Raw genomic sequence first — 23,367 nt, forward strand, 5'->3', positions numbered from 1 at the left:
TGGCTGATGTTTTGGTCACTTTTGAATGCTGGCGGTGCTTTCACTCTAGTGGTAGCGTGAGACGGAGTCTACAACCCACACAAGTGGCTCAGGTAGTGCAGCTCATCCAGGATGGCACATCAATGCGAGCTGTGGCAAGAAGGTTTGCTGTGTCTGTCAGCGTAGTGTCCAGAGCATGGAGGCGCTACCAGGAGACAGGCCAGTACATCAGGAGACATGGAGGAGGCCGTTGGAGGGCAACAACCCAGCAGCAGGACCGCTACCTCCGCCTTTGTGCAAGGAGAAGCAGGAGGAGCACTGCCAGAGCCTGCAAAATGACCTCCGGCAGGCCACAAATGTGCATGTGTCTGCTCAAACGATCAGAAACAGACTCCATGAGGGTGGTCTGAGCGCCCGACGTCCACAGGTGGGGGTTGTGCTTACAGCCAAACACCGTGCAGGACGTTTGGCATTTGCCAGAGAACATCAAGATTGGCAAATTCGCCACTGGCGCCCTGTGTTCTTCACAGATGAAAGCAGGTTCACACTGAGCACATGTGACAGACGTGACAGAGTCTGGAGACGCCGTGGAGAACGTTCTGCTGCCTGCAACATCCTCCAGCATGACCGGTTTGGCGGTGGGTGAGTAATGGTGTGGGGTGGCATTTCTTTGGGGGTCCGCACAGCCCTCCATGTGCTCGCTAGAGTTAGCCTGACTGCCATTAGGTATCGAGATGAGATCCTCAGACCCCTTGTGAGACCATATGCTGGTGCGGTTGGCCCTGGGTTCCTCCTAATGCAAGACAATGCTAGACCTCATGTGGCTGGAGTGTATCAGCAGTTCCTGCAAGAGGAAGGCAGTGATGCTATGGACTGGCCCGCCTGTTCCCCAGACCTGAATCCAATTGAGCACATCTGGGACATCATGTCTCGCTCCATCCACCAACGCCACGTTGCACCACAGACTGTCCAGGAGTTGGCAGATGCTTTAGTCCAGGTCTGGGAGGAGATCCCTCAGACCATCCGCTACCTCATCAGGAGCATGCCCAGGCGTTTTAGGGAGGTTATACAGGCACGTGGAGGCCACACACACTACTGAGCCTCATTTTGACATGTTTTAAGGACATTACATCAAAGTTGGATCGGCCTGTAGTGTGGTTTTCCACTTTGATTTTGAGTGTGATTCCAAATCCAAACCTCCATGGGTTGATAAATTTGATTTCCATTGATAATTTTTGTGTGATTTTGTTGTCAGCACATTCAACTATGTAAAGAAAGGAGTATTTAATGAGATTATTTCATTCATTCAGATCTAGGATGTGTTATTTTAGTGTTCCCTTTATTTTTTTTGAGTAGTGTATAATGTTCATATAGAGTATACTTTAAACATCTACATCATCTTAGGCTGTTGTATGTCAGGTCAGGCACATTTCAGATATAGTAAGACAGACCATCTTTGCACTGTAACACTCTTTGCTCACCATTGTCCTCATTCATGCCATCTATACCCACAAACTTTTTCTCTCCCTTTTACTCTCTATCACAGACAAATCCCCAGCTCTGTTTGAGTCCCCAGTCTGGGAAGCTAGCACTTCGAATGGAATATAAATGACATCATTATGTAATATTCAATCTGTTGCTGTAGCAATATCCTAGTCCACAGATAGCCCCCTTCACCACCCACCCCATATGCTCCGGACTCCCTGGTCTCCTGTTCTTTTTCATGGAGAATATTAAAGAGTTATTAAATTAATCTGTGCTCGCTGGTGCATGTTATTGCAGTGCAGAGATTTGTGGGGTGAATGAAGCCGTTAGGCCGCATCCTAAGCTGATTTATTAAGGGTGCCAGGGAATCGCCAAATAGACCTGATAACCTGTTTTATTTTGCATAAGTGAACACTTCCTCTCAAATCCGCTTATATTTTTCCTCTCTCCCCCATTTTTTAATACAAGTTTAACTGTCTCTTGTATTTTTCTGTGACTTGAGGCAGTGCAGCATTGTTGTCATAGGCTCTTTGTTAATACTATCATAAGAGCTAATAATTTAGTGAATAAAAGTGAATGGCACAAGTCATGCTTGTGGAAAGTATTTCATGTGATGTAATATTGCTCGTAAGACAGACTTGTACATTATCTTGTCTGTACTTCGGCTTTTCTCTCTTACTGAAAATTGTTAATTTCTCTTGTTTGGGTGACCTTGGGCTGAGTGGCAGGCAATGATTGGCTTTTTTGCTTTTATTAAAATTAGTATGTATAGACTGTGTTGAAAAACAAGGTATCTGAAGGTCCCTCTGTCAGTACATTCCCATGTCAGTGTCTCACTGCTCACATCAGCACTACCGCCATGTTTTCAGTAGCAAGATAGGAAGTGTATGCTAGCTATTATAAAATATTAAATGATACCACAAAAGACGGTGTGTTTAGTCACCTTTTAATGAACAGTTAATTAGAATTTCACACAGGTGTTTTTGCATTCCTAATCTTTGTCTTTTTCTAACTCATGGTTCACTGAATGAAGGAGTTTACAGTTACAGTGTAAAATAGTCTTAAGTGTTAGAAAAGCAGCTGTGGGATGTGTGATGGAATTGCCCAACAAGTGCATGTGTTATGTGCACAGCCAGGCTTCTGTGTGTTCTTTCGCCCCAACAGAATCGGCAGATTTAACACCCATTGATTCCACCCCAGATTCCTAACCTCATTTATCAGAGTGTATGCCAGCAGTGTAAACATTTAATCCAGCGTGAGATTTTTGGGCTCCTTTGGGTCAACAGTTTAGCTATTGCTTTTTTTTCCAAGCCTCGAGACAAAGTCTGCTTTCAATTATTTCTGCAAAATTGCTTTACAGGGTCCATGCATGATTAAATATTCATTATGTTAAACTAAGCACTTTCTTTGTATATAAATCCATATTAGATTTGGCTGGCAGGCTGCCTGAAGCCACATGAGAAGGATTTCTGGTGCAAAAAAGTCTTGGACCTCCTTAGCAGTTCCTTTCCCCTGGGTTTGTTTGTTTTTGTTCTGATGTAAATGATGACTTGTTGATATTATCCTACCTTTTTTGTCCTCTTTGCCAGGCACACACAGGCCTTTTCAATTGGGAGGAGCGGTTGGGATTTAAAGTGGGCATGGGAAAAATAAACAAGCGTGTCAGTCCGTCTGGCGGCAGGGGAGCAGCACTGATCAGTCCAAAAAAAACTGGACTGCGTCTGAAGAAATGCCGTTTTGTATGTATCTGTCTGTAGCACAATTTTGTGAACTTGTATGTTCAGAACACGTGTGTTTGCGTGTGTACACTGTATGTGTTTGGAAAACGAAGAGCAGGAGGCCATTCCATTTCAAATATGACTGGTTTCCCTGAAAATATTTACCTAAATTTTTCCCTTTCCAAGCAAAATTGAACTCTTTGATTGCAAAGATTGCTCCAAAGACCTCATGGAAAATAAATTCAGGAGTATTTGAAATTCCTGAGTGGATTTGCCAGGGCTTCCTAGCGTGAGCCCATGTTTATTTGTTTTCCAACTGCAGGAGGGATCAGGGTTGTGTTGACTCAGAAGGTATTTGGTTTGTCTTCTGTTACAACATCATGAAGGGCTCTTACTGCAGATGGTCAGAAATAGGACAAACCTAAAGCAGCTGTGTGCTCTTCTTTCCTCCGAAAGAAAAAATATATATACTTGTCTCTCTGCCAAGTAATATGTTTTTATAATTTGCTACTGTGGTACTGTGTCTTATATGGCTTTTTTATCATTATTTTCACTCAGCTAGAGTCCAATAAGTGCAGCCACTTTACTAGCCGTCTTGACTTTGGCAGTGCAACCTGTCCCGCTTGGCCCCGAGCTGTTGGAGTGCGGCTAGTTATAAGCGGCTGAGGAATGCATATCATTCTTGAATGAATTGGATAGACGCTGACCGCAGAAAAGAGAGCCTGGTTTTCTGTAGAATAACATCTGAAGAAAAGGAAAATTTAATAGCAGAAGCGTCAGTCCTAACCTCCGCGCTCCATCCTCATAAGAGGGATGTGTGCCAGGCCTTGAAAGGCAGTAGTATAGAAAGGTGTAGGACTACCATGCAGATGTTTTGGGTGGTCTAACACACAGAGACCCATAGAGGGTGTGTGTGTAGTGCCTGTAACTTAATACTTTTCCTCAGTCTCACACAGAACTAAAAGGAAGGTAAAGGAACTATCATGACAGAATTAGTTTGCCTCCCAGTAATGTACACCTAAAAACCCACACTGTTTATATTACTAAGATAATGACCTCCCACCCGCACAGACCATGAATGACTCTTGACTCTGCTCTGTCTCTCTTCCTCTTCTACCACACACACCCTACGCAACACATGTGAACGGGTTACAATTTTGGATTTATTCACACAAAAGATTGATTAATAGCTTTCTTTTCGCATTTTTATTTACAGCATTATACATTACATTGGTGTGACAGACCCAGGTTCAATCCTCCACTGTGACCCATCCACCAATGTGTCCCTGCGCAAGACACTTAACCCCTAGTTGTGCCTCCAGAGGTGTGCGACCTCTGACATATATAGCATTTGTACAATTGTAAGTCGCTTTGGATTAAAGTGTCAGCTAAATGAATAAATGGCTGTATATTAACTTATTGGGAGTAAATCGGTAGTTCTATGTAAAATCAGACGTTGAACATTGACCATTATGACTTTTGCCATAATCAAGAAGCCCTACTTTATAGAACTTTCAAAATCATAGTATTTGAATTGTGGATTAAAAACCCAATTCAGAGTTACACAGTTGTTGCTGTAGTATTGATTTAAAAAATGTGTGTGTGTAGTCAAGACACATCAGTTTTGAAAATTAACATCTTCTCTAACTCTTCCTGTCACCTTTGCATTCTCTCTTCTGTCCTTCACTCTTCATGTCCAATAAAACATTCTGATCCCAGTCAAACATGAAACCCTACTCGCAGGATATATCTGGAACCTGGACTGAAGAGGGCGAATAGAGAACAATGGAGGAACATGGACTTCTCCATTATGAGAATTAATCTAATCGCAGCTCTGAGCTGAAAGCAGGCTTTGTTAATGGGGCCTTTACAGTCAATTATCTTAATTGTTCCATTTACAGAACCTGCTGCATGTTTCTGGAGCAGGCACTGGAACTTGAGGGATGAGCTCAGTCACTCTCGATAATTGTAATTGTTAGTAGATTCACATATGAACGTCACGGTAGCTATAAGGAGGATGAGGGTCAGGACGGGGGAGTTACTGTGATGATAAGTGGATGGAGATTCAATTTTAATGGTTCTGAACCCATGATGCAATTACATGTTTGATATTCTCTAAGGTTAAACATCCTTCTGCTTAGATTTTACAATCCCATTAGGCCTCAAACATTATATATTACATTTTTTGCAATGTTGTGCTAAAGGTTTATTTTAAACTGTTAAAAACTTGTGATGTATACACTTTAATTCGTCTGGTCGTCCTCCAGAGTCTGTCATCCCTCACAGATTGCTACAAGGATGCTACTTCAACTGGTGTTGAACCAGAGGAATTACAAATTTTATTTATAAATCGCAGAGTAGAAGATTATTTTCACCTGCTGCTTTGCTCTGATGCGCTGTCACTGCCCAATCTCCAGCAACACCACTGCCCCCTGATATCGAAAAGCCTCAGCACTGGGGCCCGCTATGGTTGATGGCGCCTTCAGACAAACCCTGAGAGGGGTGGTCTGCAGTCCGTCCTTGTATCCACAAACACTGCACTGTTAAAAACTCAGAGGCTGTGTCACACTGTCACTCCAAAGGGACACCCAATCCCAAGTCAGTCAACTATACCAGGGATAGACGGAAGAAAGAGACCCTAAGGGAGTGGATGAAATCTATTATCATAGTGGTTCCTCTGTCTCATACATGCTTTCTCTTTCTCCTCTCTGCACATATTCGGTAGTTGCTATGGCTCTGGTTCAATATTGAATTGCTGGAGAGTGACTAACATGGAGGCCCTGTGGAGAAGGTCAAGCACTGGCAACCATTAAACTCACTTGTCTGAGATATCAAGTGCTCTGCTTTTTGACCATGTAGTGTTTGACGAGCTGCACCATAATATAATCACTTGTTCTCTCCACCACGGTGGCCTTTTGTGAGCAGTGCTTCACCATGTTAGAAGTGTTATAAAACTCCAAGATTTAACAAAGCCTGTTGCAGAGAGGGAGAGATGGAACACTGTTTGTCCAAAAGAGAAGATTTTGGTGAAAGGGATGGAGAGAATGAGTGGGGATATTGAAATCTAATTTCGTCGTACAAAAGAGCGAAAGCAGCCGCTAGCTTTATTCTTTTAATCCATCTAAGTGACCGTTCACTAAGCGTACTTAGTAATTGCTTTTTTAAACTTCATAAAATGGTTAAAGTCTCCAGCTGTCTTTTTAATGTTTACAGCTAACTAATTTAAAACAAAAATCTATACTTGATGGCTACATTATTAAAATTCTGCTAAAAGATTGATGCTAAAAAGTTACAGTGACGACTAACAGATGAGGTAGACAAATGTAACACTGTCTCAGGTAACATGGCTTGGTTTGTGTTGCTAACATTCAAGAGTGGTTTTCCTACAATGGGGAAATAAAGCACAGTGGATGGACTAGTCTTGAACGCTGCTCTTTTAAGATATCCTCAAAACACAAAAAATGTAACCTAGTTAGCTGTTGGTGTGCGTATTGGACTTGGAAGTAGTAAGCTGGATATGATCACAATTGCAGCTTATGCAAGAGCAGATCAATGCTGATCCATTCCTTACAATTTTGTTCCTGTGTTTTTGGTTTAGGAAAAAAAATATTTAAATGCCGTGTATCACTCTCATGTGAAGAAATCCAAAGCTTGACAGACCTGCTGTGCCGAGTTAAGCTAATCATACCGTAGCGACTGATTAGACTTTGAATGGTCAATTCATATACGGTGACATACTATTAATAATTTCAACAGTGACTGGACCTTCTGTAGTGAACATTAATTAGATTCAAATATTTCATTAAATTTTACTTATGTAAAGATTAAAATTACAAGTTGTTAATGTAGTGGTAAGACCAAACATTTTGTCTGATCTACATGCATTGTTTGTTAGAGCCTTACAGGATGTTTAGTGACCCTTCAAACTCTTCAACAAGCTTAAGCATGATTTGGCTGGTGTACAGTCCAATCCAATAATCACATTACCTCCAAGCAGAACTGAAGACATTTTTATAAATAAGCAATCGCACAGTGGCAAATTTAATTCTGTGCTTCATAATTAACCTTGGGAGGAAAACTCATTTAAGTCTATTAAATCATCAAATGAGCTCAGGTAAAGCTAAACTTGATTATGCTACAAAAAAAATCCTGTTACAGTCTTTGTGGTGAGGAAATACCATCATTTATGGGAGCCAAAGCAGCTCTCTATTTGAGCCGTTAAATTGTGGCTCACACATCAATGCAATTAAACTCGTCAGAGGAATACTGACTTTCTGGTTGAATTCACAATGTTAATTAGCCGGTTGGGACTTTTTGAAATAAGTTATTGCACTGCTTTATCTTGTGCTCTGGGTGAGTGATTCTCATAAAGACTAGAGCCTTTCTCTGTGCTTTCCTATCATAGGCAACGTGTGGGGTGAACTTGCAAAATAATTGCAAGGAAGTGTGTAACTAATGATTTCCACAAAGCTGCAGCACATAATGTGTTGCTGTTTTAAGATGCAAATTTCGTCTTGTTTATTCAGGTAGCATATTCAAATTCCAACTTACAAACCTTGTGCTATTTCTCAACTTTCAGCACAAGATTCAGTTTAAATCACAAACATTTACCAGTTTCCTCTCATTCCTACAGACGTGTTGTAGGTGTTTTTGCCATTTTAATTGGTTTGTTAGTGACATTACATTATCATTTCTCTTTAATGAGCTTTTCATCTTTTCCATATATGCCTTGACTATTTTTAGGTGGTCTGTATGTATGTGGATTATCTTACTTAAAGCTTATTATCTATGAAGCAACCTAGTATTTGCTCATGTCAATAGGTGCAGTTAAAACTTTTTTCACATACCACACTTTGTTTTACCAATGGGAGAGCTTGTTTAATAATTTTTTTTTTTTTTTTTTTGGATTTTAAAAAATCTTCATAGGTGTGAATAAAGCAAGCAGGTTTCCTTTTAAAAACAGCTGAGGTCATGGTGATTGCTCCAGCATTGCCCATGACCTTTGGAGCTGCCAGCAGTGGCCAGCTGTAATATATCAACTTCTAAACTTTCCCCTGTGCTTGGTCAAACGCATGTGGGAGAGCGGCCACTGACATTAAAACTCAATTAGCAAACCCACTTTCTAAATAATACATTAGCAAAGTGCATTAGCTGCACATCGTCTGTTGCCCAGAGCACAGTTCTTGCACTACATCTCAATATGTCAGGGCTACAACTGTCTGGGAGCTAATGTGTTGGAATGGAGGGACATTGGGATGCAGATGAGCTCAAGCAATTAGGGGATTGTCATTTAACACAGAGGAGGAAGTTCTTGTTGGCCAGGATTTTCAATATTTTGCTTTTCTTTTAGTGGACTTGATTACTAATCTCACTTGCTACAAGTTTGATATTTATATGAGAACACACATTACAGCAATAAAGGTTGAATGTGTTTAAAAAGTGGTTAATCCCGGATCTCTTAGTGCAGAATGCCTCCTTTCAGTGTTTAAGCCAGCTGCTGGGTCTAGAGAATGCGATGTTGGTCTGTCACCACCATCAGGTCAGAGTCTTATACAGTCTCTTATACAGGGAAATATTTCAACATCTACGAGTTGAATTGGCACAAAATGTTATGACAGTCAGTGTTCCTAGTAGGCTCGTGTTGATTGGCAATTGGATCGGCTATCGACAGTTAAGGCGGTTGCCAGGGCGGTTTGTTGTTGCGTTGAGTAAAGCACAAGCGCAGCGCACTGCTTGGCGAAGTTAAAAATAGTTGAACTTGGACGATGGCATCCTCTGTCGGCCCAACCCTCGCTAGTAGGGCTGAACGATTTTGGAAAATAATCTAATTGCGATTTTTAATTTTTTTTTTTATACCAATATTGCGATTTAATATGCGATTAATTTTTAAGCTCTTTACCTCCTGTATTATTCAAAATGGACAAGCAGTAAATCAGTGTATAGTATGACCAACACAATGTTAGATTAAACATACACTGTTCTTTCTTGTGAGTCAGGCCTGTGTTATGATGAAATTTGGTGATGCGTGAATTATTATTATTTTGAGCAAAGGTGGGGAAGAAGTATCAAATTATGATAATATGAGAAAGGTAATTTGAGAGTCAAGTCATTGCTTTAAATAATATGATATAATATCAGGTCTGCCTACCTACAGACCACAAGAAAAAACACAGTTCACCACAGTGTATTATACAGGAAGTGCTCAATACAAAACCCACAGTTCGGCAATTAATGAGTCCTTATCTCAGTTCTAATCTCCTAGGAGTCCATCTTTCTATATCCCAGTAAGCAAACAAAAAATACTCAGTTTGAGGTTCATTTCAAAAGTTGGCCAACAAAAATAAAACCAATTGACACCTCTCGTGTTTAATAGACAATCTTAGTAATTCTCTGACAACACTGGAGTTCCCCTCCCTCGCAGCCTCTGATGCTGGTAAGCAGCGCACCAGCTGTAACCAGGCTTTTAACTCGGGACAGAATGGGCCTCTTTTGGACTTTTGCGTTTGGTTTGAAACGCCGTTTCACAGATATTTTGAGCAACACAGGCGCCGATTGCCACAATAAGCTTACCTTACTACACGTGTCTTTCTGTTGTGCATTTTTCCTGTCCGTCAAAGCCCGATGATTTCACCCACTACCACTTCACTACCATTTCACTTCTACCTGCAAGTGGCAGGTGCTACTTTCATTCCCTGTGTGACACTAAAGTTTCTGTAGTGTCAGCTTCTTTCAAGCTTAAGGCCATTGTACAACAACAAGTCACAGTACAGCCTAACGTGTGAAGTTGATGCTTCGTCTGCAGACTGCTTTACTCTTGGGTGTCATGTGACCAGAGTGTAATTGCAGCCTTGGCGATTAGAAAATCTCGCTTTATCACATTGCAATAATATCGCAAATGCAATTAATCGTTCAGCCTTACCTCGCTAGCATGGCTGTAGACTCTTTAATATTGGATTGTGGCAGGTTAATCTTGGGTGAAGACTGTCTGTCTGATACAATAGTATCTTTCCATTCAACGTTTTAGTTTTGACTTATGAGACAGACAGCTGAAGATAAGAGCAAAACTGAGACAATATTTGCAATCCTTGGATTTATGCACAACCCTGCTGGAGCCATAATTCCCACATTACTGAATGCGCTGTGGTTTATACACTACCCCATTGGTAACATGAAATAGAAGCTGCTCTAAAATGCATCCGCTTGTGGCACAGTCATAATACCATATCCATAACTTTGAATTTGACTGTACTAAATCCCATTCAGGAATGCTACTGCCGAGCAGGGCTACACCATCTGCCAAAGCACAAACATAATACAAACAAATACTATAAATAGATTACAGGAGGCCTTATCCTTTTTCCACACAAAAGATGCTCTCTGTATTTATTCAGAGGAGAGAAATGTGCTAATCTGGCTTTGTTTCACTTAGATTCCTCATTTGTCATCCCATTGCTCTGTCTTTCGGTAATGACTCCCTGGCTCAGAAGCCCACCAACTGTTAAAATAGCTCATTGCAATGCACTGGGTCGCCTGGGTTGTCACCCTTTTCCAAACATGTTAAAGCATACACAGATAAGATGGAAGTAAAACTAATTGTTTAGAAATCTCAAATAAAGGCCTTAACTCACACTCCCTGGCTTCAGCCTTGGTGGAAATTTGTTGCAATCATGAGCTATAAAAGATAAATACATTTGCAAGTGATTACGTTAAGCTGGTTCCTCGTCAACACCAACCAGGACATGAAGGTCCCTGCCAAGAACAATGAAAGCTCTGGGTTTTTGCATCCACAAAAAAATATTGGAAGGCATTGTTGAGGGATAAACACACTCAGCCAAAGTGGGTTGGATGTTTTCCTTGTGTTCCTGGCACAGCCTTCAGTTGCTGCAGCTGTCAGTGGTGTGGTTTTGCTAAGGCACTGTGAATCCTGGGCTGACTTTTTACTGGCTGTGGTTGTCTTTGTGATGACAATGTTGAGACTGATCTCCATCCACCCACACTCATTAAGGTCTAGTATGCATGTTTTTCTATGGCTCTCTCACTCTCTTTATCATCCTTGTTTTAATCTCCCACTCTCCTTTTACTGTTAGGTTTTAACTATGCTGTTGTGGGGTCCATACGCCACTACAAAATAATTTAGAAGTCATGTCCTGATTTTTACATCTACTGACATTATTAATGTAAATTAGCCATCTGCATCACTGCACACAGCACTAACTTCAACCATTTCTACTTTTATGCACTCAGCACTCATAACCATGGCTCTGCTTAGGTCCCAGAATGACGAGAAATATTATCAGTCTTCTGTTATTTTATAGGATTGAGACACATATCAAGGAAAAAGTGCTTTGTAAGAGGCAATACAATGAGATTACTTACCTTGTTTCTGTTTTTCCCTGATATTGAGAAAATGGCTAAAGGCTCTGTGCTAAATGTTCCAGGGCCAAAAAGTAGCTTTTAGAAATGGATGCCAGGCTGGCAGCCAGCCACCAGCTTTTGGTTGAAAAGTTGACAGAATGGTTGTTGTATTTTAATCATTTTTAATTAAAGTGATATAATAATATATGAGGCACGCGCACATACACACGTTTGTTTCTCTCTCCCTGTGGGGGCATCTCATTGACATAATGCATTTCCCACCCCCTTAACCTAACCTTAAATACATGCATAACCTTAACCCTTACCATAATCATAACCTGAACCCTGAAACCAAGTCTTAGCCCTCAAAAAGCAGTCTCTAGCTGTGGGGAGATATAAAAACATCAAACACACACACACACAAAGGCAACAGTAACAGCTACAAGTATCTCAGCTTCACTATTTGGAAAAATAAATATAATAAAGGGAGAAAATTTGGAATATACATTTTGCAACGTAACACATTAAAGGGGTCTTAAACTATGTTGCTGTCAGGGTGTGTGCAAGCGGGGGTGCCGACTGTCTCAGTTTGGCGGAATAATCTTGAACCCTACATTATATCAAAAAGAAGTTGATGTAGCTAACGTTACCTGCTTGCTACACAAATGTAAGCCAATCATATTAGAAAAGGCTTTGTTTTTCCCATCATTAGTGACAAGCATTTTCATATTCAAAAGTTAAAAAGGGACTGAATTGTTGAAACACAATTAGGACAGGAGTTATTGTCATCACGCAGGTTTGAAACTGTGTTGTGAGAGTGTAATGAAGTTCTGAATATCTAGCAGTATCTGTTTCACATGCTCAAATTAAAGCATGTGCTGGAATGCTTGCGTCCTAGCGATTGATCCACATCCATAAATCTATGAACTAGGACTGCACGATTAATCTAATCGCAATTGCGATGCCACCCCGCGCAATTACATAACCGCAAAAATGTGTAATTTAATTAAACAAAAGAAAAGTGCTGTGTGACACTGTAGCCTGCTCATTAACCACACCCACACCAGGCTCTTGCCTAAACCGCTAAATCAGGTGTGTGCGAACCAGAAAAATTATTTCAGAGCAGTGTGCAAGTTAAAAACAACAACCTACCATAATCCCCCTCCCAGCCCTCCACTAATCGTTCAAAATCTCGTCGGACTGGCCACTAGAGCACCGAGAGAAATGTTGGTGTGTCTGTGGCTGAGACAGAGAGGCGATGTCGGCAGCTAAAGTGGTAAGACAGAAGAAAACTGGGAGAAGATCAGGAAAGTTTGAGTTTAGCTTGCTGGAGCGGGGCCTTATGATGTTAAACATGTTCAACTTTTCATAAAGCCAACATGCTTGTCAGTCACTTTTTCGTCAACCGACCAATCACAGCCTGGAAGGAGCTGGATGTTAAAAAAAGTTTCTCGTGCTACAGCAAACTTTCAAATGTTGAACAATATGATTATTGAAAAGTTAGTACTTAGCATTAACAAATTAGAGACCAATGTAGAACATGGATTTAATAAACAACAACTCACATACATTAAACTACTACTACTAAAGTGGTAAAATGGTAAATATAGCGATCCTGAACACAAAACAGCTGTTATTATAAAGACAGCAATTATAAAGACAAAGAATATGGGTGAAAGAATGGATTAGCACACACAGGTAGCAGGGATTGTCTGAGCTACAGAGAGAGCTGGAGTTGCGTTAAAAGGTGCAGCTCCCCGACACCCAGTTAACTCATGACTGTGAGGTTACAACTCACGGCCCAAAAAGGAGAACAACAAACGCACGTGTGCACATTTTCAGCTGAGGACTGCAGCTTACTTTGGCTAGCCTTCAACTCAACAGTCAATCATGATTTCAGTTAAATGCTAAAGTTACTGTTACGTTGTCTGTGGTCTGCTGGCAGAACACCGTCTGTTTTCTGATCAGGTGCCGTCAAGCTGTTGCCGAGCAGACATAAGTTTCGTTTTACGGTGGACGACTAACATTACAGAGTTGTTGTTTTCTTTCTTTTCGATGCATTTTATTAATTGATTTAATCGATGAATCGTTTCAGCCCTAATGTGATGAGATGCTTAACTGATGGGACATGAGATTGGGTTCACGAGATCGAGACGAGGTTTTAACACTGTTTTTAAGAAATCTTCAATGCTGAATTATATTAAACATTTTGATCATTAAACACTTATTTCTTGCATTCTGGTGATTTTTTTTCTTTTCCTGCACCATTTTATGGTGGAAATATAACAAAATATAATCAAAAATATTGCAGTAAGGCTCCAAGGCATTCTGTGTTGCTTTCAGATATTTTTCTTCTGTATATCAACTTTTCTCATGTAATATGCCTGCTGAGTCACCACACATGCAGGCATGTTGTAGTCTTCCCTCTTCTTTTGTGTCTTTAATTTATGGAAGTTCTGTTATAAACTCCTGGATTTTAAAAGCTCTGCTGTTTCAGCAGGTTTTCTGCTCACGTTCAAAACGTTCTGCACATTCAGAATCTCTCCCACATATCTGTGTTCTCTTGACATGTCCAGGAAAAAATCCTTATTACGAGACTAACATCATCATTTAATCCATCCATCCATTGTCAACCGCTTATCCTGCGTACAAGGTCACGGGGGGCTGGAGCCAATCCCAGCTGACATTGGGCGAAGGCGGGGTACACCCTGGACAGGTCTCCGCCTGAGTCTATGACGTTATCAGTTATGCATTGGTTTTTCACTGCGTGAGAAAATTAATGTGTGGCTTGACAGCGTGTAAAAAATGTCAATTGCGTCAGTCTCGTGGGACTTTTAACCAGACAAAAAATCTCGTCACATTTTAATTTTGCACACCCCTAATTATATCAAATCGCTATATTGTCCACAATAATAATGGCAATATGACTTTTTCTCCAAGTCGTGCAGCCATACTATGAATGCTTATTTTCATTTCCCCAGCATCTCCAGGCAGCGTAAATTCCTGCACATGGCTTTCGGCTTTTTTAAGAGGTGTGTCAATCAAGCCACACTCTTTTTGAAGTAAAAGCGCATAATTCAACTCGAAATATAAAAAACTGGCTTTTGCTTTTATTTTGTAGGCACAATCACTTAAGAGGAAGTGAGTAACTGTTGCTGTCGTGACCGAGCTCTGTTTTAGCACCAGCCACTATCAAAGTATTTATTTATTTGGCTGCCTGTTGCCGACTACTGCTATGTGAAACCAATGTGAGATGCACATTTTGAGCAAAAAGTGCAGGGAGGCGTCGCATCGGCCTCTGAACGGGCACTAGTCTGTGTAATCATAGAATAAGTTACTTATTTATCATTTCAAAATGGAAAATTGTGTTCCACATTGTTGAAAGCTAACTGATATGTACAAGGTCCGAATAGAAGGCTTTAACTGTCATAACATTAAAAAAATGAGTATTGCTGTGGCATTCCTATAGCAGGAATGGTATCAGTCGGTTTTGTTTGGCAGGAATTATTACCAAATAAGTTTTGTGCTAGTGCAACAAATATGATCAACTCACAGCTAGTTCCCAAATTTTTTGATAACCATGTCATTTGTGTAGTAGTTAGATTATTCCCCAGTTTTTAAAAAAACCTGTTTTCATGGCTGAAAATACCAGTTGGGAGACAGGAGACTCCTGTACTTTTGTATTTCATGTACCAGTGTTTGCTTTACTCTCCAGTATATTGTTGTAATATCCCTATTAAATACCTTCATGTAGCTTATCCTCCCCCTTATCCATCTTTGAAGCCAGCCTATCTTACAGCGTGGGGCAGGATCAGAAGTCATTTGGCCAAGATAACACTGCTGATATTAATGTTTAACTCGCCTCTTGGAAACGGCTGCAAATAAAGACCCTCTCCACCTTTGTCCTTATTAACTGTCAGTGTCATTTACTATAGGATGATGGGAAATAGACACAGTAGGTGTCTGCATGCGCCAACCTGATTGCATTTCCTGGAAAAATATGTCAGTGTTTGATCACCCAACCAAACTACAGCTGTGCAAATACTGACACTTAATCTGCTGTTCTAAACTTGAATTTGTATTTCTCTGTAGTGTAATGTTAATAATGTTATTTATAACACTCTTTCTAAGCCCTAGATCCCCAAAAATATATTTTTAAATAATTAAATGAATAACACAAATGGCTTGAACCAACAACTACTAGTTGACTAGGAAAATCTATAGTTGGGGCCGTAAACTGTACCAATGTCACCCATTGTTTTGTGGACTATTTTGAAGCCTGAGTTTTTGACAACACCATCTTGGTTTTTGATGAGAGGGTGGAGTTGGGGAGCAAAACTCATTGCTACCCCTGACAGGTCACCATGGTAGTGACTTGTCAATTACAAGTTACACACCCTAAAGCATTCCCTGCTTCATCATCCATAATCTACTAAATGAACATAATGCTGTAGAATACTCGAAACTAGTGATTGAGTCCATTCCTAATGAGTTATTAGGAAAGTGTTTACTGAGGTGTATTGAGTCACCCCCTGCTGGTTGTTAGAAAGAATGCAGGTTTAAGGCACTTCCGCATTGGCTTTTTAAGTTTTCAGACCTGGAGGTTCCTGCTTGGTCCTGTAAATTGACAGTATTAAAGATTGTTGTTTAGTTACATATTTCACACTGCTTGATTGGATTGGCTTCGAATTCTGATAATTCTGATTTATTTTGTGGGATAGGCTAAGTATAGCTGCAAGCTCAAGCTTATTACATCTTGAAGAAGTGGTATTATGCTTTTTGGCTTTTCCCTCTCCTTTATTGAGTTATCTCTTTTTTTGTGCATGTAATAGGTTTGCAAAGTGAAAAAGCCCAAAGTCCAGCCCAAAGGGAGTTCCCATCTCCCACAGAAAGCACTGCTCTGAACTGCTTGAAAACAGCTCGTTTGTAGTCCAGCCAGTTAAATTCCTCACTGTGACATCACATTGAAAATGCGTCATAAAGCTTGCCAAGCGGCTAGTGGGGTCAGGCACGCCCTCAAACCAAGCTAGCCTGAGCGGAGGCCCTTTGATTTTATTTAAGCTCCTTTTCCACTGCACAGTACCAGCTCGACTTGGCTCGACTTGCCTTGTTTGGTTTTCCATTGTAGAAATGTTGTACCTGCTGCCAGGTAATTTTTTTTTGGATCACCTCACCTCCGTCGAGGTTCCAAGCCAGCTGAGGGATACTAAAATGTAACGTGAAAACACGACACACTGCTGATTGGTCAGAGAGAATATTCACTATTCACTGCATCATCATTGCGTGCGCCAGACCGAGGCCAGCAACAGAAAGTTTTATATTTAACTGTTTTCGTATGTAATTTAATCACTTAAACCACTTCTGAGAAGTTTTGAGGTGAAAATCAGCTGTGTAGATTTCGAATATTGACAGTTTTACGAGAAGTGATGGCGGAACAAAAATATGCTTGAATATTTTCGGAGTTGAGGTGCTCCGCAAGTGGCTGCGAGGGATGCCTGTGCCAACCCCCAGGAGGAGCGTGTGAGGCCGGCCAGCCGCCCGCTCACAGATCCCTCTGCTCCCACCGTCACACAGACCGCTACAGCAACAACGGCAGAGGAAAACACAGCTGGAAGGTTTTCATACCGCTTATCTGTCTTTACATTCTGAGGAATGTTGAAACGTTTTAACTTAAAAAAGAGAAAGCTGTGTGGATCGCTGGTGTGTGTGTCGCATTGAACAGTTGTGTGTGGCATCGCTATGACAACAAGCTACGTACTATCTCTGGGTACTATCTACAATGGAAAACAGAGCAGGGCCAAGTAGAGTCAAGTCTATCGATTTGCGCTATGGTAGCATTTTTTGGCAAGGCAGCAGAACACAACAGCCAACATTCCTATGATGGACTTGTTAGAAATTCATGGAAGTATGCTTTATTGGTTGTGAATTATATTTAAAATAAACACGGCAATGTAACTTCAGACTGTTCAAGTGCGGAGTTGTTGTAAACGTTGGCTAACACAGCTAAAGTTATAGCTATAATGCTAATGTTACACCTGATGTGAAAGTTACTGAGCAAACGTTCAAATTGTTTGGCCAAATTTTATGTAAAATTGAGTTGAAATATGTTTTTTTTTTTTTTTTTTTTTTTTTTTTGTAGTGGTGTATTGTAAGATATGGAACAATGATGTTGTGTGGTTGTGGACTTGTGAGTAACTTATACCATCTGTCGCAGTCTGAAGCGGCTTTGATTTGGATCACACTACCTTGTTTCTTACGACCCGCCCTTCTCTGCTTCTGATTGGCTAGTAGTCCTTACCTGGAAACTGCGCATGTGCAACTTCCAACAAAGATTTTGTACAAGTAAGATACATCACTCTGTAGCTCAAGAGTGGAGCGTACAACACACAGGGTGAAAAGAGGAGCTGCAGCGATGTGCAGTATGAGGAAAAATGTGGTGTTTTTTGAAAATTAAACCATGTAAACCTGTTCTGCTACAACCCCTAATTAAGATTTTGAACCTGAAAATGAGCATAAAACCACCTCTTTAATATATTTCAGTATAGATTTTACTTTTTGCATGTTTCTAGTTCTGCATGTTGCAAAGGGACAGGCATGGCATGCATTTATGATCTATCTACGATTCCCTTGGACTAGGCAGGGATCTTAGTATTACATGCTGAAATGTTCACCCCCCAATAAGAGCACTGTTATTTATTTCTATTGAAATACACTAGCCAATTTCAAGATGCTGGGTTCTAAAACATGTGGTTATTAGTGCCTGAGTTGACCTCAGATGGGAAAGATAAGTGTGTGTAGGAGCCCAAGTATAATTGCACCAAAAGCTGGCAGGAGCAGTAGAGTGTGGTGCATTTTCAGTCGCTGGATGAAAATGAGTAGAAATGAGTCATGTATGAGTGGGGCTACTCACAAGCTGCCACAAGAGCTGTCCAAGTGGCTTTTCAAAGGAGACATAATTGCTTTCCTTTTCAACTGAGCTCACACTGGTTACAAGAAAATAGCATACTGAGTCTTTTTTGTTGTGTGGAGCGTGTTTTAGAGAAGCTCTTTTTAACGAAGCCGACATTGTCACATTGAATGTGATTAGTAGAGATCACACAATAACCCCTATTATTAGCTATTGACAATGACATAGCTTTCATGTCAGATGCTACTTTTTCTAATACAACATTTACAATTGAAGATTAAAAAAATATATTATAAAATATATTACTAGAGATGATGATAGTGCTTAGCAAAGTGAAAGCTACAGAAATAACATCCATTGTATTCCAGATACTTAAGACCCTTTCAAACATATTTTCATGTTTTAGAACACAAACACTGTAGCTCTAAGGACAAACGTAAGATCACTTTGAGGAGGAAAATTTTGGTCTGATCTGTTAGCTGCGAAAATGAAAGGAGCCATTTTCACCTTTTGCTACATTAGGTTGGGAGCTACATTAGTGAGTCTTCACAGGCTTTACATGAATGCACACACCTCTGTGTTTTGTTGCTTGTAGAAGTTTATGTCCGCTGCAGTCATATTTTCAGATGGGCATGGAAAAGAGGACCGCAACTCTGAGGACAAGCTGCTATTATGATATTGTGATTCTCTACTTAATGCCTCGTTTAAGGAAAACTATAACAAACATAGAACAGCTCTTGAAGCCATGACAATCAGCTCTATCATCTACCACAAGTAATCACAGAAAACTTGCTGTGGGGGAAAAAAAACATGAGTGGTCAGAAGATCGGATAATATGTAAACAGTCCAACAGTTACACCAGAGTAGCTACCACTTTGTTTTGTAAAACTGAAAGTGAGTGCATCTGTAATGTAGGCAGTACTCAGTTTTCAAAACGGTGAGTGTACACAAAAATTCTTATGAAATCCATGAAGTTCAATCCTGACTACGGGAAGTACAGTAGGTCAGAGTTGAACTCATTACAAAGCAAGTGTGAAACAACTTTACTGTTTGGCTTTGTTTTCTCTTCAAAATAAGTTTGGTTTTCAGTTTGTCTGATTGTCTGTCTGCTCATGTTTCTTGTCTCATCTGACCTATTTTTAGTGCTGTTGCCTTGTTTTGAAATGTCAGCAATGAACTTGGTGAGAACATTGGTGTCAGAACATGGTATCAGACAGCCAAACCTGTGAAAACAAAACTCAAGTTATATGTTCAGCAGGTCCTACTACTGTGTACTTAAAGAGGTCATAATATGCTTTTTGAGTTTTTCCCTCTTCTTTGAGTTATATCTCTCTATATTTTCTGTGCATGTAATAGGTTTACAAACTGAAAAGGCCCAGAATCCACCCCAAAGGGAGTTCCCATCTCCCACAGAAAACTCTGCTCTGAACTGCCTGAAAAAAGGTTGTTTGTAGTCAAGCCGTTTCCCTTTTATCCCTGTGACATCACATGGATGAAAGCAAAATGTGTCATTTAACGCTTGCCAAGCGGCTAGTCCGACACGCCCTCAAAAACACAGGTGGAAAAACACTGAGCTGCAGCACACACCTCCCCTCTCCCAAACACTAGCTACGCTCCAGGCAGTCAGTGACATAATGACATATAATTGTTACAGTGCACAGATATAACTTTATGGATGAAAGATACTTTTGTTAAAATTAATAACTCACCACTCTGAAACTCTTGCTCCAGTCAATTTTGCTAAGCTGGTATGGGGTAGATATACAGCTGAACCGAAGCTGTGTTTACCGGCTTCTCATGACCCGCCCTTCTTGGCTTCGATTAGCTAGTAGTCCTTAACTAAGAACTGTGCATATGCAACTCCCAACAAAGATCATGTAGAGGCAAGAGGTATCACTCCATAGCTAAAATGAAGCCTTCAACACACCATGTAAACCTGTTCTGGTACAAGCCCTAAATAATGAATCTGAAAATGAGCATAATATGACCTCTTTAATTGTAACCTTATGATATGTATTTGAAAGGAACCTGCTAACCAGGCTGTTTTACAAATGCAAGGTTTGCCAACATAAGTCCAGTATCCATGTTTACCCTGCATTACCTTTATTTGCTGAAACACTCGACACATTCTGACAGTGAACAGTGTACACCGCCTTCCCTGGCACCTCCCTGTCCCTTTGGGCCCTTTCTCTTTGTCTATTTTTTTTCTATTCAGTTGTTGAATCTATAAACCATTTAATATGGTCAATGACTTTCACTGTTCTGATAGGCTGTCATGTCCTGCCAATGCTAATATTTGTCTAACATTTTATTGGCAGTAGCAGGTTGAAAACTGTAAGGTGGTGCGGTCACATTGTCATAAACAAAAGGACTCCGCCAACAATAAAACGTTAACTGTTATGCTAATATGAGGGAGTGATATTGAACAGTGTCATTGTTGTTTCACACCAAGTCGTGTTTGGCTGAGGTCTTCACGAACACCTTTAAGTTGATGCAGAGACATTTTATATCTAGGGCAAGTACATACATATTTGATAACAGTTCCCCAAATATGTCTCCTGTGCAGATAGTTCACATTAACTCACTTACCTCTAACTTGTTCTACCACTTTTTAATTCAGAAAACCGCTAATTCACTAATGTGTATAACAATGAGCATGAAAAAGAAAATAATGGTGATCTGAAGAGGTAAGGTATACAATTATAACCAATCGGGGACAATACCAGTGCCTCAACCTCCAGAGAACTCAGTTCATGTTTCCACAAAAACAAATGTTATTTTGATGTTTACTGCCTATTACACTGTAGCTTAGTTCTCAGAATGTGGCTGCAAGAAAAAAGATTTTGGTCCGGGATCAAATATTGCTCAGATACCAGTGATAACACCTCAGTCACCTGCCAAGCAGATTCAGGCTGACCTTCAGGCACAAGGTAAAACTGTTTTAAAGACCATCTGTTGCCAAATCAGTGAAAGAGGGCTGAGAGACTGAACTTTGTAAAAGAGCACACATTAACAAGCCAAAATCCCTTAAGGACAATAAACCGAAATCTAAGATTCAGATCCTGAACTCGTTTCAAAAAGCAGCCAGTAACTGTTGCGTTGAAACCATTTCATTGGTTGCTTTAGTAGTCAGCTCTAAATGACATCCAAAACCGGTGAGGTGATCTAACGGCTGTGGTGCGGAGAAGCTTACATGTCAACTGGCATTACAATTGCTTTCATAGATTAGACATCAACTGACATCTCACCTACCTGCTGTCAGTGCTTTAACGGTTAGCACAACTGTTTTCAATACAAAATGACAAATGTTTTCAGAGATTATATTTCAACTGATTTCAACAACTTTCAGCTCTTCAATTCAATAGACAATTAAAACCCTTTCAATTCTACAATTTCACTTCACACTTTGTTTATGGTGTTTGCAACTGCAATTTTCTAGCATAACACTTTTCTCCAACAGATAGACTTTTATAGTTTGTTCAATCTGTATTGCCAAATTAAGTTTTTTCATTTGACAGTATTTATTTTCCAGTTTAGTAATAGTCAAGAAAGGCATAGATACACTACCAGTCAATTAAAAATATTTATAAGTGATATCTCTGATCAGTTCAGAACATGTGATATAGTATTAAACTGGCAGACATGTAACATCAGTGTCTGTAGTTATGTATCATCATCAAACTCTTATCAATAGTGTGTGTATATTCAACAACACACATCCTTACCTAAGTGAAATCTTATAGATAATTTGTTTGATCAACCCCCAAATGTCAGATTTACTGTTCCATTTTAGTAAATCTGTAAAAGAAGGCATTATCATTATTGCCATACTGTACTAAACTCTTATACATACTGAATATCTATCACCAGGAGATGGCAGTACTAACCATGAAAGATGCTCACTTTGGTAGCTGATGTTGTGTACCTGTCCTGCCCCACCCCCACCGCTGTTACTCTCACATCTATATTGCAAACACACAGTGCCATATTCCTTTGATCTGTCTATATATTAGCTTCATTTTTCAGTCAGTCTTTGATTATCCATCTTAGCTTTCATTATAATGCGTGTGGAGGATATTGAAACATGAGCAGGTTTCTTTATTTTAGCACATGGAAGCTGCAGGAACGCACTTTGTTGGCTTTACACTTAAGCACTAGACACTGATTAACCTGTTTGTAAGCTTTTATGACCTGCTCTAGTGATGTTGATGACAGACCTATGGACAGTGAATTTCACCTGCTGGCTATCAAAGACTGTAAACACTTAGCTTGAACGAACACAAACTCAGGCTAATGTTTCACAAAGGAATTCCTCTTTAATCAGGTTGTTCCACAAAACATCTCTATTCCAGAAAGAAGGAGGGCTCAGTTCAATTATTGACAAACTGTTTTCCTCACAAACAATAGAATTTGCAGTAGCATTTACATTTGTAGACTTGTTCTGTGAATAACACCTTTAAGCCTTCACAACTGTGTTTTGTTTATGATGAACAAGACATAGCAAATGTCAGATACTACATCCACTCATAACATTAGTAAATCCACACATCCCTGCATACATAAAAGACCAGAACAACAAAACCCCAACAACACAAAAAATACTGACTCATTAAATGTTTAACTAGAGGGAAAAGATGACATCAGTCCACATCCTCAGTCTTCCCCTTTCCATCTGGGCCACAACCTGAGGGGTACTGGCCTTATTGCTCAGACAATGTTGCCTCACTGTTGTTCTAATACAAGTCAAACATTATTTTGAATGGCCAAACTCAATAGTGGCAGTGTTCAGCCTGGCAGTGTAAATATTAGCAGAGCACACAGAGAAGCAGGAGTTGCTATGTGTGTATCTTTGTGCTAAGTGTTGTCTCTCTGTCAGCTATGTCTACACGGTACACAGGAGCAACAATAAAGTTGGTGGAGACA

This window comes from Micropterus salmoides, unplaced genomic scaffold (genome assembly GCF_014851395.1).
Source record: "Micropterus salmoides isolate LMB-PRFRI ecotype aquatic unplaced genomic scaffold, ASM1485139v1 Ms_hic_scaffold_6, whole genome shotgun sequence".
Lineage (NCBI taxonomy): Eukaryota > Metazoa > Chordata > Actinopteri > Centrarchiformes > Centrarchidae > Micropterus > Micropterus salmoides.